Source organism: Eriocheir sinensis, unplaced genomic scaffold, assembly GCF_024679095.1.
Source record: "Eriocheir sinensis breed Jianghai 21 unplaced genomic scaffold, ASM2467909v1 Scaffold818, whole genome shotgun sequence".
NCBI classification, from domain to species: Eukaryota; Metazoa; Arthropoda; class Malacostraca; order Decapoda; family Varunidae; genus Eriocheir; species Eriocheir sinensis.
This window is the reverse complement of record NW_026112184.1, coordinates 97,475-115,573: the sequence shown is the minus strand read 5'-3', so window position 1 is coordinate 115,573 and position 18,099 is coordinate 97,475. Positions and strand designations below refer to the sequence as shown.

The following is an 18,099-nucleotide window of genomic DNA, read 5'->3' as shown; positions in this document are numbered from 1 at the left end:
CCTGGATTTTATTGGTAAGTCTATCTTACATCCGACCCTACCCTACACCAACAGAATCAGAAAAGCCTGTAGATTTAGGATGCATGCTTAGAAAATGATGCGCTGAAAAATGGCAGGGTAATAACGAGTAGAAGGGAAATGTGCAAGAATACGTTTATGCTCTACGTTTTCTATTCCTAATTTACAGGTTTTGTTTTTACATTATGGTGCTCATTTTTTCTTGATAATGAATGGATCCTTTGAAATTAAACTCTGCTTCTGATGTTGAATACGTACTTTTTTTGATACTCATGTCTACCTAGATGTATTGTCACAGGTTCGGATGTTTCTTGAATGGCTGGGGCAAATATACAGTTTGTAATACTCAATGTTTTTGCTCTTTCACAAATAAAGCATCGCACCCTCTTGGCTTCAATAGAAAACTCGTCCACTTCATGGCTCTGGAATAGAGTTACTATCACATTATCCAGGGTTAAGCTTGTTAAACACTCCTACATGGTCTGGTCTTCCGTTGTGTATGTACACTCCCATCACATGTGTCTTTTTTGTCTCTTTTCTTCGTGTACATGTAGCCCTTGTAACAAATCTTGTCTCTACCATGTCGTGTGAGGGCTGGGAATGGATTGCACAGACACCTGCCATCAACTGTTCGAGTATATTGACCTTCACTGTGATGACGAGACGCGAATCACAACTTGAAGGAGCTGAGTTAGAAAACTGAACGAGACGAGTAATGAAACTGAATGACCTGAGTTATGAAACTGTCTCTTACCTATTTCAAGCTTACCTATTTCAATTGCATGGGAGGTTAAGACTTACATCTTGTATGGCTCCCATCTTTCAATCATCTTAAGTTGGATTTTCACAATACTAATACCAATTTTTCCTTTTCTTTCCTTAACCCTTAGAGTACGGGTGGCGATATATATCTCTGGATGCTGTGCACAGGGAAAATTTAGGCATTTAAAAGAGGTGGAAATGGTGTCTTTCTTCTTTCCAATAATTGTATATTCATCAAGTATATATGGTGGTGTAATAAAACTTCTCTCCTAATAATAATAATAAAGTTATGACAGCCGAAAATATTGCGCATTTTCTCGTGGCCGCGATGCATCACGTGGAAGCACCCCACACTCACTGACTCACTCTCTCTCTCTCTCTCTCTCTCTCTCTCTCTCTCTCTCTCTCTCTCTCTCTCTCTCTCTACCTACTTGCCCCTCCCTCCTCTGCCAATGTCACTACTATCAGTCACTGTCACTTTAATTCATCTGCACTCTATTTCCGCCCGGAGCAGAGGAACTGCTTGACGTGTCACGAGACATGACATGTATTCTGAACAAAAGTGGAAAATGATCTGTGGCCTTCGGTAGGCTGCCCGTTGGGGATGAATGAGAGTGTGTACGGATGCCAGATGCATCCACCATCCTTCTGAGTCAAGAACTGGCGGTATATTTGAAATGTAGGGAGCGTAGAGTGTGATGATTATATATATGATCCCCGTACGGGTGGGGCGTGTGGTAGTGCACTTATATATATGATCGCCGTAATCTAAGGGTTAATGGTTAGTTAATTGGCAGACGTTAAGTTTGGGTATGTCTATGAACAATTATCGAGCCTGGATTTAAAAGAACTGATTGACGCAGCATTTACAACATCCTCAGGTAAGGAGTTCCAGTCATTAACGACTCTGGTGCTGAAAGAGTTTGCTCTTATCAAGGTTCTCCAGTGTTGTCTTTTTCTGAGTTTGCATGTGCTGGATCTGGTGCTTGCTTCACTGTATTCAAAGGAGACGTCTATCAATATTTTCAATCCCATTTAGGATTTTATAAGTTTCAATTAACCCTTAGAGTACGGGTGGTAATGTATTTCTCTGGATGGTGTGCACATGGAAAATGTAGGCATTTAAAAGAGGTGGAAATGGTGTCTTTCTTCTTTGCAATAATTGAATATTCATCTAGTATATATGGTGTTGTAATAAAACTTCTCTCCTAATAATAATAAAAAAGTTATGACAGCCGAAAATATTGCACATTTTCTCGTGGCCGTGACGCGTCACGTGGAGGCACCCCACTTGCTTTCACTCTTTCTCGCTCGTGTGCTCTCTCTCTCTCTCTCTCTACCTACTTGCCCCTCCCTCCTCTGTCAATGTCACTACCATAGCAGTCATCACAGTCACTGTCACTTTGATTCGCCCGCGCTCTGCTTCCGCCCGGAGCAGAGGAACTGCTTGATGCGTCACGAGACGTGACATATGTATTCCGAACAAAAGTGGAAAATGATCTGTGGTCTTCGGTAGGCTGCGCGTTGGAGACGAATAAGAGTGTGTACAGATGCCAGATGCCTCCACCATTCTTCTGAGTCAAGAACTGGCGGTATATTTGAAACGTAGGGAGCATAGAGTGTGATGATTATATATATGATCCCCGTACGGGTGGGGCGCGTGGTAGCGCACTTATATATACGATCGCTGTAATCTAAGGGTTAAATATCCTCTGCGCCTTTTCTTTTCCAGTATGGTCAGCCCTAATCTTTCACACCTTACTTCGTACACAATGTCTCTCAGTTCCGGTACTAGTGTTGTCCTTTGCACTTTCTCCGGTTCTAAGATGTCTTTTCTGTAGTATGGGGACCAGCACTATACCTTAGGATGATTTCAGCCTGACGGCCTCAGCTACACATTGTGCCACTGCTTCCACCGTTTTCCCGTACGTGTAAAGGTATCCTGAGCTCCAGCTTGTTGTGGGGCCAGGTGAAATACGTGGGCAGCGGTGGTGTGTCATCAATCTTCTGCAGGAAGATGTCTAATCTTTCCTTGAAGGTATCCACACTGCAGGCTGACATGTTCCTCAGATGTACCGGAAGGCTACTGAACAGTTTTGGCCCTGTTCTTGTGTAACTGAACTGCATATTCCAAGTGGGGCCTAATGAATGAACAGTGCAGTGACTTACACACTGTATAGATAAGGAATACCATCCCAGTAGCACAGGGGCAGCTGAGTAACATGTTGTACAGAGGGGGGAAAATGTTTGGAGGGGAATATGTCCAAGGGAGAATATGTCAGAGGGAAAATGTCCCACACTCAATTGGTCATGCATATAAAAGTTCATGTTTTTATTTTTCTTACATATTTGAAAAAAAAAAAAAAAATCGTACTGATCACCCCCAACTCATTCTAATTGTTAGAGTCCCAGATAGTTGACCATAATTGATAGAATAGTTCAAGTTTCTGAGGTACAAAGACTGGATAGTTACATGGACGAGGATGACAGGTGGCAGTGTACCTGGTACTATTTGACATCAATATGAGCCCCAAAACACAAAAGAAACCACCTAGAACCATCTATAAGTATGACAAGGCAAAGGAAGTAGATATTAAAGAAAAATTTATAAAGGCCTCACAAGAGTACTTTGCCTATCCACCAGAGCAATGCACAGTGAAAGAGGACTGGAATTATTTTAAGGGCACAGTCAAAGATGTGTTATCAGTCATCCCAGCAAAGACAACGAATGGGAAACCCAGCTACCCTTGTATTACCCGTAAAATCATCAGGGAAATGAACAAACGGGATAAATTATACAAAACTGCGAGAAAGAGAGGGACTGTGTCAGTGTGGAGTAGGTATAAACTCAAAAGAAATGAAGTGCAAAGAATGATGGAAAAAGCCTATCATGAATACATGAAAGAAATTATAGGAAACAGCCTAAAATCAGACTCCCAAAAATTCTGGTCTTTTGTAAAATCCCAGAAGAGAGAGACCCTAGGCATCCCAACTCTCAGAAAGGAAGGGAGAACACATGCCAGGGACCAACAAAAAGCAGAAGCTCTAAACCAGCAGTTTTCTGCAGTGTTCACCAGAGAAAACCCAGCACAAGCACTCCCAGATGAAGGCCATTCCCCTTACCTATCATTGCAAGATCTAATAATAGATGAAAATGGGGTGATAAAACAACTACAGACACTCAACATCAACAAGGCCAGTGGACCAGATGAAATACCAGCAAGGATTCTACGGGACTATGCTCAGCATTGTGAGCCCATCCTGAAACACATCATGCAGCAGTCCTATGAAACAGGTGAGCTACCGCAGGACCGGTTGAAAGCCCGAATAGTTGCCATCCACAAGAATGAAATGAAGAGCGATCCAGGCAACTACTGCCCAGTGTCCATAACATGTACTATATGCAGCAAGATCATGGAACATTTCATTCTCAGCCACAAAGCAAAACATCTAGCAGCAAACAGGATCCTGACTGATAACCAGCATGGTTTCAGAGAAAAATTGTCCGCAAGACACAACTGGGCCTGGACCATAGACAAAGAATATCAAACTGATGTTTTGTTACTGGATTTCAGTAAGGCTTTTGACAAGGTGGTACGGAACTGTATTTTAAAATACTGCACTGCCCTGCTTCACAGTTAAAAAGTACAACCATCATATCCAAGTTTGAATACTGTCAGTCAAGTGAGGTTCTTAATGAACAACGATGTTTATGAAAGTTACTGATGCACAGTAGGATACTAATTAATCTTCTCCATGATCTGCAAATTTGCTGCATTTATTCAGTTTTTGTTCTCTGAAGGTCTGTAGCATTAGTACTGTCATACTCTTCAAACACATAGGTTAATTGAAGTTCTCAAAGCATGTTTTTGGCAGTAAATATGGGCAACTTTATCAAAAAACACTTTTTACCCCTCTTGACTATACCATTTAAAAAAATGCTGTTTTACAAACCAGAGTTACAAGTTCTGTGCTGCCAAGCTTTGCAGCTATCATCACACTGTATGGCTTCCTGGCGTGGTCTGACGTCTCCTTCACACACTACTCATGGAAAGTGAATCCAGTCCTTAGGTCTTGTGGTATTCATCATAAATGGCTTGAAGGCTTGGAGATGTCTTCTCTGTACTCCCAGAATTGTGACTGACTGAAGGCACTGTGTTGATACTGTCAAAAGTTCTCCTAAACTACTAATACTAATTAATCTTCTCCATGATCTGCTAATTTGCTGCATTTCTTCAGTTTTTGTTCTCTGAAGGTCTGTAGCATTAGTACTGTTATACTCTTCAAACACAAAGGTTGAAGTTCTCAGAGCATGTTTTTGGCAGTAAATATGGGCAACTTTATCAAAAAACACTTTTTACACACTGTACAGTAGACACAGTACAGAACGGTATAGACTCTATGAGCCCAGGATCAACCTGGAACTGGGTTTCAGAGCATTTGAGAAGAGTGCCCCGCGGCTCTATAATGAGTTACCCGGTGATGTTAAGAACAGTGACAGTCTAGCAATCTTCAAGAAAGCGCTGAACTCACTTATTCACTAAATCCTACGACTTAACAAATATGAGGATTGAGGACAACTTTAGGTGCTAATATTACTGTTTTAATGTTAGCAGCCCTGTGGAGCACTGCTACGGCAGCGGACCGGAGCCTGAAACCTCATCAACGGTAATGGTAATGGTAAACTACTGGTAAACACACTACCAGTAAACAGGCAGTTAAGCCTATTGTGTCAGTTGAGACTGGAAACAAGCTGTTCTTTATAAAAAGTTCCTAAACCATTAATAAACAAGAAGTTATATGAGCTAAAATGTAAAATATCAACTGGCCTCAGGTTGGTGCATTGGAACCACAAGGGGTGGTGCATTCAGACTGGGAGTGGTGCATTAGGACCAGGCATGTGGTACATTGGAACCTTATACGTGGTGCATTCAGACCAAGGGTTGGTGTATTTAGGCAGTGGTGCATTAAGACCATAATTCACAGCAGCACATGCGGTTAAGATTCGTTTTAGGTCCGCGCCAGTATCTCATAATCTACCTTATGAAACATCAGTGTCTCTTCATATATCTTTTCTACAAACCTCCAACAGTCATGGAAGCGCTTTGAAAATCCAATTCAAGGACTTTTTTTTTACTCTAGAAAATAGGGGATAATGTTTACGAAAGCGCGTCGCCTCCTCTGGCGACGGTGCAGCCGGTGTTGCGAGAAACAGCTCCTTGCTGAAATAAGTCACATATAGATATGGGGGGGGGGGTCCAGGGGGGGCATAGCCCCCCCCTGGTTAGAAATGGGGGTCGAGGGGGGCGCAGCCCCCCCGTTAGTAGGTCGCAACGTTCGGTTGGAGTAGTTTAAATATGCTCCCCGACCCTAAACCCTCTGTGAGCTATTTTACAGCTGCGGCGGCTGCAGCGTCGTCGTGGCCGCCGCCAGAGGAGGCGACGCCCTTTCGTAAACATTATCCCCTATTTCTAGAGTAAAAAAAAAGTCCTTGAATTGGATTTTCAAAGCGCTTCCATGACTGTTGGAAGTTTGTAGAAAAGATATATGAAGAGATACTGATGTTTCATAAGGTAGATTATGAGATACTGGCACGGACCTAATACGAACCTTTACCGCACGTGCACTTACAGCCACCCAAGCACACGGGTGGACTGCTACTTGTACAGCATGTTCCCTAGAGCTGTACAAGTGTGGAACTGACTGCCAGTAGAAGCAGTCACAGCAAGCACCACCCAAGGATTCAGGAGAGCAGCACTACCAGCCATTCGACAGATGCTGCCTCCAACCTCCCGAAAGTGCCTGTAGATGCCAGGCACACCGAAGGTTGCATCCCTGGACAGCGGACACCGCATTTTGGGATTAATAGACTCAAGACTCAAGGCCTCTTGCAGTCTTCCGGTGTTCTTATATTGTTATGTTCTTATGACACCCGCTGGCTGGCAACTCTGAATATACCCTTTGCTTTTGTTGCCATAGATGTATTCTAACCTTTAAACCTCCCGGAAAACCATAGGAGAGTATAGAGATGAAAATTGTAAAAATAACCATGATACGTGTGGGGGAACCCGAGGGAGGGCGATCGGTTGGTCGTCCTGCTTCCCAGCCGTTACACATGTAAGCAACCACACGTGGACCCCCGAACCCCGTACTTACCTACTCCATATTTTAAAGCAGATTCAACACACAGAAAGGCAGCCACACGTCTTGTAATTTCCCTTGTGCTCACTGTGGTCAGGCACAAATTTCACGTCCGTTTAAGCAGGACCCGAGCAAGGAGTGTGGAGCAAACGGGGAGCCAATGAGTTGAATATAGGCGCACCCAGTGTTGCCACCTCGAAATAAAAAGTTTTGTACCGCATGTTGCACCAAAAAAGTACCATTCGTACCATTAAATTTTAAAAATGTACCACAAAATGTACCGCTTTCTATTTAATGAAAATATGATGGTTGATAACGTAATTTAAATTACAGACAAATCCTTGATAATCAATGCGACAAGGGAATACATCCATTGTTTACTTCAATTTAGTTGATATTAATGAGTTATAAGTTTATTGTTGTATGAAAATACAATAAAGGAGATGGGAGGTGCCTGCCAGGCGCCATTCCATCTCCCAAAATAAATATGAGTACAATATATATATATATATATATATATATATATATATATATATATATATATATATATATATATATATATTGGCCATAAGGAATATTAAATGCCAGCCACCAGTGTTTGCAAGGGTCCTTATGAAAATACATTACATATTGTAAGGCGAGCAACACAGTGTATAGAGTGTGACAGGAGGGGGTACACCAAAAGTTAAAAATCTCGGGGCAAAATGAGGGTGCTCCTTCAGCTAGAATGCACGAAAGTGTACCAATAGTTACAAGTATTTATAAGGAAAATTGTACCGTTCCATGCAAATTGTACGAAAAAATGGCCTTATTTTGGACCATAGTACCATTAGCTTCAAAATGTACCATAATGGTGTAACGTACCCGCCGGCATACCAACACCGCAGAAGCCAGTTAAAAGCCAACTGGGAAAATTGGGAATAATCCCTTGTACATGGCCATGGTTATTTACCGGATCCACAGGGGCCGTATGCACAAATATTCTAAGAATAATACTAAGCCCTGCACTTAACAACTTTTAGCTAAGCATAGGCCCTTAAGTATTACTTAGAATTCCCCTTAGCGGACTCTAAGCTAAGTATTTTTTGAGCAAAATACCAGTATGAAGTGCATCGCCTAGCAAAACGACCACTTGCAAAAGCATTGTATATAGCTACCACAGTGCATATTATGCAAAGATGAAATAGCTATAATGCATTCAACACGTTATCTATCTGTATACAAAAGCTTGTTTGGAAACAATAGACACAGCAGTGGAGTAAATGGTCGACATAAACGAGCCTTCTTCTTCTTCCTCTTGTGGTCTTTATTGCCTATGATCGTTATATAGGTGCATCTTTTCATGTTTCCGGTGTACCTCCACTATTCTTTTATGTGTTTTGGTAAAATATGCATATTACTGCCTCGACGTCGTCTCCTCAGCCGCCGGGGACAACAAAGGCGTAGCGCGAAGCGTATCACACGGAATTACCAAATAATAAAAGTAAACAAGTCAAAGCAAACTAAATCTAACCAGACCTGACCAAACCTAACTATACCTAGCCTATAGCCAACCTAACCTGACCCATCTACTGCCAAAATGCAATGTGCTAAGATGCGTTAATTTACACTCTTCAATAGTTTGAAGTTTCTTCAATATTCAAGCTGTTTGTCACTGTACTGTATTCAGAGACTAACATACAACACATAATGCATTAGCCTCGCGTGAGATAGCTACCATAATCTCAGACTCGTGTGTTCAGTGACTTTCTTGTTTATTTATTTTGATATATATCAACTTTCAGTCAGGTTACTCTGGTATATCTTTACCTCAGTGGGTCAAGGCACACAATCATTAGTACTATTATAAAATGTTCTAATGTTTCCCGAGCTTCTACACCTATCTGATGTACTATAGATAGGTGTAGGTACTTCTCCATTCACAGAGGCCACTTTTCTCAACTATCTTTGACAGGTCTCCCATTCACATTGTTTCACTCTGCTCCAGTGTCATCATATGCTTTCCCTCTCTGTATATTTCCTTTCTCCAAAGGGGATTGTCTTGAATTTCCAGTGTTATATTGATTTGTCCCACCGGTGTTCACTCATTTCCTCTCTTTGAAACTCAGCTTCCCCTTTGTTAACCTTTCTCAGAAGCTTCACCCTATTTCCCCTGAGCATGTGAACACTATCATGCCAACTGGTCTTGAATGACTTCTAATCTCCCGACATCTCAAGTGTTAGTTTTGCTGACCCATACAAGATAGCTGTGGGGTTACTACTTTCCCCATCCAAAAGCAACTTCCATATTCATACTGGCTAATTTCCCTTCTCTACCACTGATGTTAACACCCGTCATTTTCCTTACCTTGGCTTCATTCAGTTTTCTTTGTGCTTTCTCCTATGGCCTCCTTGCTTATCTCAAATGCTAAATAACCATGTGTTTCTATTACCTCTAAGATATTGTTTCCCAGCACCCGCTGTCCTACTGCTGGTGTGAATTTCCATTATTATGTTTAAAGATAAGTTTCCATTCCATACCAAAGTCATTTAGGATCAGGCAAAATCCTTCCACTAATACTACATCATCTGCATAACCTAGGCAAAGCAATACAACTTCTGATGTGTGGGGCTTTATTACTTTTGCCTATATCCACATATACACATGGAGGAGGGGGAATGATTATGAGCAGAAAGGATTGATTGATAATGTGGCAGTAGATGGAAGACTGAGAAAGGATATCTGTGACGTGAAGGTAGTAAGCGGGATGTTCGATGGCTCTGACCATCTTGCAAAAGTGGGTGTTTGAAAAGAAAGGTGAAGTAAAAAAGGAAATACTGAAGATAGAAAAGTTACAGGAAAAAGAAATAAAAGATGAGTATAACGTGAAATGGTAGATGCCTTAAGTGAAAAATGGGAAAGTGTGAAAGATAGTACAGATACTGAAAAAGTTTTTAGAACATTTAAAGAAGTAGTGTTAACTACAACAAAAAAGTGGTAGGAATGAAAGTGGTGAGAGATGGAAAAAGAAAAGGAAATTCATGGTGGACAGAAGAGATAAAGAGGATAGTAAGAGAGAAAAGGGAACTTTTTAAAGAAAACTTAAGAAAGAAATGTGGTTGAGCAAGTAAAAAGGGAAAGGAAAAAGAAATATAGAGAATGCAAAATGAAATTAAAACAAGCAATAAAAGAAAGTAAGAAGAGAGTTGGTGAAGACTTTGGAAAAGACTAAGTGAAAAATATAAAGGGAACAGGAAATCATATTGGAAAGAAGTAAAAAACGAAAGAAAAGCATCACCCCAATAATATCTCCCCAAGGAAAATTAATGAAGTTATGGGTGAGAATGGAAAGATGTTCAAAGACGGGGAAGCTGTGAAAGAGACATAGAGAGAATATTTCAAAAACTTAATGAGTTTTGATGATGGACGTCCAGCAGCTGTTACAGCAACAGTTTTGAGCGGAGGTAGAGGAGTATATAAAGAAAGAAGTATAACATATGAAGAAGTAAATCAGGCATTAAAAAGATTAAAAAATGGAAAAGCAGCAGGAACTGATGGAATCAATCAGATATTTTCCTTCAGGATGGTAGGAGAAAAAATAATAGCAAAAGGAAAGAAACTATACACTGCCTTCATGGACTTTGAAAAAGCTTGACAGATTCGATTGGATTGCATTGTGGGATGTTTTAAAGGTTTATGGTGTGGGAGGAAAACTGCTTAGTGCAATAAAGTCTTTCTATGAGGATGCATCTGCATGTGTCAAAATTGGTGGAGAAACAAGTGAACATTTTGAGATAAAGGTGGGATTAAGGCAGGGGCGTGTCATGTCACCATGATTGTTCAATATTTATATGGATGGTGTCATGAGAGAAATAAAGGGCAAAGTTGGAGTAAAAATGTATGCTGAGGGAAGGAAGTGGGTGCTGAATTCAATCCTGTTTACTGATGACACAGTGCTCATTGCAGAAAATGAAAGTGACTTACAAAACTTGGTCAGTGATTTTCATAGCGTCTGTAAAAGGAGAAAGCTGAAAGTAAATGTCAACAAAGGTAAAGTGATGGTTTGTGAGGGGAGTAGAAGTGAAGTTGTAGATTTTGTATGCCCATATAGAGTGGGAACTGAATGTGAAAAAGAATGCAAAATAATTCTGAATGGTGAAGAAATGGAGGAGGTCAATGAGTTTAAGTACCTTGGATCAGTTATCAGTTGAAAATACAATAATAGTACCAACCCTCACATATGCAAGTGAAACATGGGCCTGGAATGAAAGTCAGAGGTCTAGAGTGCAGGCAGTGGAAATGAGTTATTTGAGGAGTGCTTGTGGTGTGAGTAGAATGGATGGAATAAGTAATGAAAGTGTGTATGAGCGTTTTGGAATGTGTCACGGGGGTGAAGGGAATAAGTGACTTTAAAGTGGTTTGGCCACATGGAGCGAATGGAGGAGAGTAAGATGACCAGAAGGGTGTATGTGAGATTGAGGAAGGGAATGTTAGAGGACGACCTCCAGTGTAATGGAGAGATAGGGTGCAGGAGTACGTTAGGGAGAAGGATGAGAGATCCTTGAGAAACTTTGAGCAGGCAAGGAGGGAGTGTCCGGATAGAGAAAGATGGAAACTTCTGCCGTGGCCATCCACTGGTGGGAGCTACTAAGAGCAGGCGTCGATGAGATGATGATGATGAATGAATTGAGAGGAATCACAGCAGAAATGTTGAAGTGTGGAGATGAAGTTACTATATGAATGGTCAAGATATGTGAAGTGGCCTGGGAAGGGGGGGGGGAGGTCCCAGCAGACTTGACAAAGCCATCATGGTCCCAGTTTACAAGGGAAGGGCAGGAGAGGGGAGGTGGGAGTTGTAGGGGTATAAGTCTGCTGAGTGTAGGCTACCCGGAAAGGTATATGTAAAAGTCCTAATTGAGATTGTGCAAAGACTTACAGAAGAGAAAATCAGTGAAGAGCAAGGAGACTTCAGGAAGGGAAGAGGATGTGTGGATCAGATATTTTCCTTCAGGATGGTGTTTTATTAGAAAAAATATTAGCAAAAGGAAAAAAATACTATGCTGCCTTCATGGATCTAGTTATTCTAAAGAAAGTTTATGACAGAGTCGATTGGCTGGCATTGTGGGACGTCTTAAAGATATATGGTGTGGGAGGAAAACTGCTTTATGCAATAAAGTCTTTCTATGAGGATGCATCTGCATGTGTCAAAATTACTGGAGAAACAAGTGAACATTTTGAGATGAAAGTGGGCTAAGGCAGGGGTGTGTCATGTCATCGTGGTTGTTCAATATTTATATGGATGGTGTTATGAGAAATGAAGGGCAAAGTTGGGGAAATTGAAGTAAAAATGTATGCTGAGGGAGGGAAGGAAGTGGGTGATGAATTCAATCTTATTTGCTGATGACACGGTGCTCATTGCAGAAAATGAAAGTGACTTACAAAATTTGGTCAATGTTTTTGATAGTGTATGTAAAAGGAGAAAGTTGAAAGTAAATGTCAACAGAAGTAAAGTGATGGTTTGTGAGCGGAGTAGAAGGGAGGTTGTAGAGTTTGTATGCCCATATAGAGTGGGCATTGAATGTGAAAAAGAATGCCAAATAATTTTGAATGGTGAAGAAATGGAGGAGGTTAACGAGTTTAAGTACCTAGGATCAGTTATGTGTAAGCATGGTGGTACAGAAGGAGAGAAAAGAGAAAGGGCATTGCAATGATTGATTGATTGGGGGAGAAGTTGCGGATCCATCTCTGGCATGCCATCTCATTGTTGGGGGCTGAATTTCTCCATGGCATGGACTGGACCTCTGCCGGACAGCTGGAGAAAGCTGCCATGGCACAAACCCGACTGATGGAGACAACTGATTTCTTCTTCCACATCATGTTTGGCCCTGAAATATGAGTACAAGTTCAAATAAACAACATAATATATATATATATATATATATATATATATATATATATATATATATATATATATATATATATATATATATATATATATATATATATATATATATATATATATATATATATATACATATATATATATATATATATATATATATATATATATATATATATATATATATATATATATATATATATATATATATATATATATATATATAGATATTAGGATGTTTTTCCTTGATTAGTGCACTATACTAAAAGAGGTTAACCCGGTAGCTGCAGGGATCATGTTTCTTAAAGGTTCCTCCGAGCGAGAAAAATGAGAAAAAATCATCACTCACGCAAACCGTTTCATAATATATATCAACACATTTGTGATCAGTTTATGCATCATCTATTTTTTGGGGTTTATATCATGACAAAAATGTGGCCCATCGCTGGTACACGGTAAAGCCACAAATTTGGCCTGTTGCTGCTACCAGGTTAAGTTGGACTATGAATGGACAGATGTTGTTTTAAGAGCATCTGAAATAAACTTATGGGACTGATATATGATAATTAAATCTGTGATATTTATTAAGATGTGTCCAGTGATTTAATTGGCAAAGAACTGCAAAACACAAGCTAAGAAAATAAAAGTACTGAACTGATTGATGTATCGACACAGGAAATGGCCGTCAGAGAAATAAGAATGGATTAGTAATTAATATACCCGAAGCAAGAACTAAAAGACATTGCATCGACATAAGTATGTGATAGAATAACAGGCATTATCTACATGAGTTATTTACTGCACAGTGCACACTATATGGGCTGGCAACATTGTCTTATTTTCTAGCAATTGAAGTTGCTTATATTGTGCATTATATTCTTGCATGGGAATGATTGCTTGATGCTGGATGATAAAAACTAAATGATTAAACAATAATGTTATGTGGCGAATACCAGCTTGAGGTCACTCTAGGTCTAGGAGGACTTGCTCGTTGTTGTCAATGTCATCACAATCACTGCAAATAGATACATTACAATTAGAAATGCTTTGGTACCTGCCCTATATCTATATCTATACTTGTCCAGAAGTCAAAACTCTTGACTCATGGACCAATTTGCAATTTTTTTTGTTCAAAAAGATTTTAGCATTGTTGATTGACTTTAATAGCTATTTGGGAGTAAGACTAAGAATAATCATAAAATTCACTTTTAGATCTTCATATGAAAGGAAGCTGCAAATAACAAAAGCCATAATATACTGTGAACTAATTAATTTCAAATGTGAAAAAAAAAGACATGACCAAAACAAATAAAACAATACTACAATGCTAGCTAGCATGGGTATTAGTATCATTTTGCAACACCCAGGGATTCCTGGGAGGTATTTAACAGAAAGGATAGCTACCGTTCGTTAAGTAGGATCAATGAGGTTAGGTGACGTTTATAATTTATTGTTAAGTTAAAATAAGGCAACATTCTGAATGATAGTTAGTTTGGTAAAAAATTTACGTCCAAAATAAAAATGTTTGTTTAAAAAATAGTCAGTAACACAAATCGGAAATTTATCTGAGTTAGGAGAGGTGAACTTATATTAAGTTGGGCTCGTCGGACCAAGGTTTCTAAACAAGTTGATTTAGGATTAAAGGAAAAAAGTCATAAGTGATGCAAGCTTGAGTACTTGAGCAAGTTCGGTTTAAGAGCTACCGGTACGTCAAATTGATTTGGTTTGGTTACTAAAAATAAGCAAAGGAAGGTAATTTCGTTAGGACACTTCTGACATTTAAGTTAGGTTAAAAATATCAACTTTTCTAAATAATTGTTGATTTGGTTAAAACTGGCTATCTTAAAAAACAGATTAAGTTGAAATAACTATATGTCAATGATAAATTTACCCAGGTTAGGTTTGGTTTATCACTGCTGGAAGGTTAGTCAAGTAAAAATTAAATAACAGACACTAGTGACCCAAATAGGTATTGTTTAAGGTTTGGTAAGATTGGTGGGAAACGTTTGTTGAAGTCAGTCACAAGATTAACAGGTGTGTTAGGTTAAAAGAGTTGATTATTGTAAAGGATAAGTCTGGCGAGGTAAAATATTGGCTCACCTGTGTTCGTTCCTTGGGCAGGAGTCTGTGGCTGCCGGTGTTGATCACAGGTAAGATACACGTGCGCCAGTGATGACTGGACCTTCACAGACCACCTAAGGTGAGTGATAACAGACACTGGATGCCCTCCAGGCGATGGCTGGGGGCTGTATAACGCCAGCCACACACTGCGGCCCGCGGGGCTTCCAGCAAGGTTACTCCCAGGGCTCCTTGTGTGACAGCCTGTGGATGGTGGCAGGCGGTCACCAGCCATCGCCTGGAGGGTCTCCAGTGTCTGTTATCACTCAATCTCTGTCAGTCTGTGAAGGTTGCACCTGCATTTTACCTGTCAGCGAACACCACTTCAGTCGTGATGGCCATGTAGGTGTTTCCAAGGTCCGCCTCGCCGAACCACTCATCTCAGCACGGTCAGCACAGTCCACAGATATTTCAGAATGAGTTTCAAATCATTACACGCCTCCAATTCGTCCAGACGAGGCAGATATATTAGGAGGTGATGCCTTTCCTCCCGCTGTAATCCACCATGTTGCAATACTTATGCATTTTTAACGGTGCTAAGGGAGCCCCTTCCCCGCCTTAAATTTTCCGCCCGCTAAGTGCTCCAGCTTCAGCGCTAAGCGGCCCAGCGCCATTTTAATAGCGTCTTCCATTTAGCGTAACCTGTTTTTGGGTCGTGATCTGTAGAGTCCCTCATAGAGTCCCGACTACCTAAGATTTGGACGCCATTATTGGGCCTGTTTTTGCCGTGCTTTTCAAACGCTAGCACACGCTCTCGTGGTGAAAACAGGACCAATAATGGCGTCCAAATCTTAGGTTGTCGGGACTCTATCTATCAAGGGACTCAACAGATCACGACCCAGAAACAGGTTACGCTAAATGGAAGAGGCTATAAGTAGAAAACTTAACGATTCTTTGCCGTTAAGTGCACTTAGCGATGCTAAGAACTTTTGTGTATACCGCCCCAGTTTCTCCTCAGCCGAAACGATGCCTGCCGTGGAGGATGGCTTGGCGACGAGGAAAAGTTGCCGAACTTTATGTAATTTCTGATTTACTAGGGAGAATTTTGCGTTTTCCTTCTATATGTAGATACAGAAAGCGTTCATTTACCCATACATGTCAACAGAACGATCTTACAATATGTAATAGCGAAGAAATCCGAGGCATATAGATGCCCAGACTCAATTCTGCCCGAGGCTCAATTTTATCGATGACAGGGGCCTATATTTTTCCTTCCCCTGTCATTATTAATATGAATCTCAGGTGTCGCAACTTGGTGTGAACATGCCCTAAGTATTCACCTGTGGAAATATATTGATGTATATGTGATTGGTATCCTATTTTCTGAGAAAAATGAATGTGCGATCATGGGTGTCGGAGTGCTGCTCTGGAGGATAGCTTGGCGACGAGGGAAAGCTGCCGAACTTTATGTACTTTCTTATTTAATGAGGCAAATATTGACATGGTCTTTGTCATCATAATAAAGAATGATGATTATGCTAGTTCTAGACGCCATATCAGTCGAAAAGAACCCCACATACACGAGCTTGAGCTAAAATAACAGAGGCATGTGGATGTCCGGGCTTAATTTTGCCCGTGACACCGCCCCCATCCGTGGAGGGACCATGGACCTTTGTCGGGTGACAGCTGTCCCATGAGTTGGGCTGCAGATATGGCAAGACAGTCTTAATTTTCCCTATTCCTTCCTTCCGTCCTTCGTTCTGTCTGCCTCGATATCTGTCCCATATTTCTATTTGCTTTCTTCCTGCCTCAATCTCCTCCGTATCTTCTTTTTCTTCATCTTAAGCATGTTCGTAGGTAACAAGACATCGAACAGCAGAGCTACTTTGACGTAAATGTGCAGCAAACAACGAAATTATTGAATTCGTAGATTACGATTTAGTACAGTTTGCCTTGAAAGGAAGAAAAAATGAGAAAAGAGAATGGGTTTCTTGAACCAGCAGCTGGAGGGGGCTCCCTAGGATTGGCTGACGGTTCTGTAAACGTGCTTGCGATTCGCTGCAAGGCCAATGACGTCATCAACCAATCAGCGGCCTCGCTGACTTAGCGCGCCTCTAACTACAATCTAAGGTTTGCTTCGTGAATCTGACACTAACGTCGGTGGCTAAATCAATAGTGCGTAGTTATGTTGGTTCGTAGTTATTGAGTCTGTTTGTGAATTCGGGCCCTGGAACCTTGAGGTGGCCACGTCCAGGAGAGGTAGCAACCGCTCTGCCTGGCCAGATTAATTCTGGACTTAACCTTTCCGCACGTCACAAGTAAGCTCACCGCTCGCTAGAGTCCTGAGTGCCTGGGAGTGAGAGATAGCCCTAGCCGGCGTTCATTAGTGATTCATTCTGGAGTTAACCTTTCCGCACGGCACAGGTGAGGGCGCGAGACAGCTGAAGGCCGGTGTCCCGGATTAGGCAAGGCGAGTGGCCCGCCATCTTGAAGCCGCCCCCATTGAAAGTCTGGAATGGACCCAGACGCCAGTGGTGGACAAGGGTCATGCCCTCAGTCATGAGTGCCTGAATTGAGCAAAGGTAAGGGCGAGCCAGTCCAGTCCCTGCCGCCCCCGAGATCAGCAGGCTGGTGATGGGAGTAGGAACGGCTCCGAAACCCCCATTTAGGCACGGCACAACAACATAGTGTAGCTCTCAGGCCTCCACCAAGAAAAGGAAATTGTGTAAACCGGGTATACGGGGCATCCGCTTGGTGGACGAGGGGCAAACAGTGACCTCACCCCCCCTTTAGCTGTAACAGTGTGATCTTTCTCTCATACTTACTCTTTTCTTCCTGTTTTTGTTATGAGCGTTTTTTATTTGTGTATGCACGCCGATACGGGAAGTGAAATCAGATTGTCTAGTCAATCGGGCGGTAGCCCTGTGATATATACCTACATATGGTCATCTCTCGTGTGTAGCCCTCCAGGGAGGGCTCCCCTTCTGGCTGCCGACCCGAGAGGTGTTTTGGTAACTCCTCGAACCTCTTTCTTCTCAATTTCTGCAACATTCGCGGTCTTCGCTCTAATTTTCATTCTGTGGAACATCATCTCTCCTCCTCTAAACCTCACCTTCTCTTCCTTACCGAAACACAGGTTTCTGACGCTAATGACAGTAATCTCTACTCTGTTCCCTCCTACTATCTCTATCCTGATTTTCAATCCAAAGCTGGATGTTGCGCCTACGAGCGGAACGACATC

At 41.3% G+C, this 18,099-nt stretch overlaps 1 long non-coding RNA gene across 1 annotated transcript; it reads right to left on the bottom strand.

Annotated features, from left to right (window-relative positions):
• Positions 1-11,732: 11,732 nt before the first annotated feature.
• LOC126994546 (uncharacterized) lies at positions 11,733-15,498 on the bottom strand. The gene is made up of 3 exons (XR_007749263.1): positions 14,901-15,498; positions 13,754-13,815; positions 11,733-12,786 (listed from the first exon to the last, which is right to left on the bottom strand). It is a non-coding gene; the product is annotated as an uncharacterized LOC126994546 (long non-coding RNA).
• Between the last annotated feature and the right edge of the window lie 2,601 nt (positions 15,499-18,099).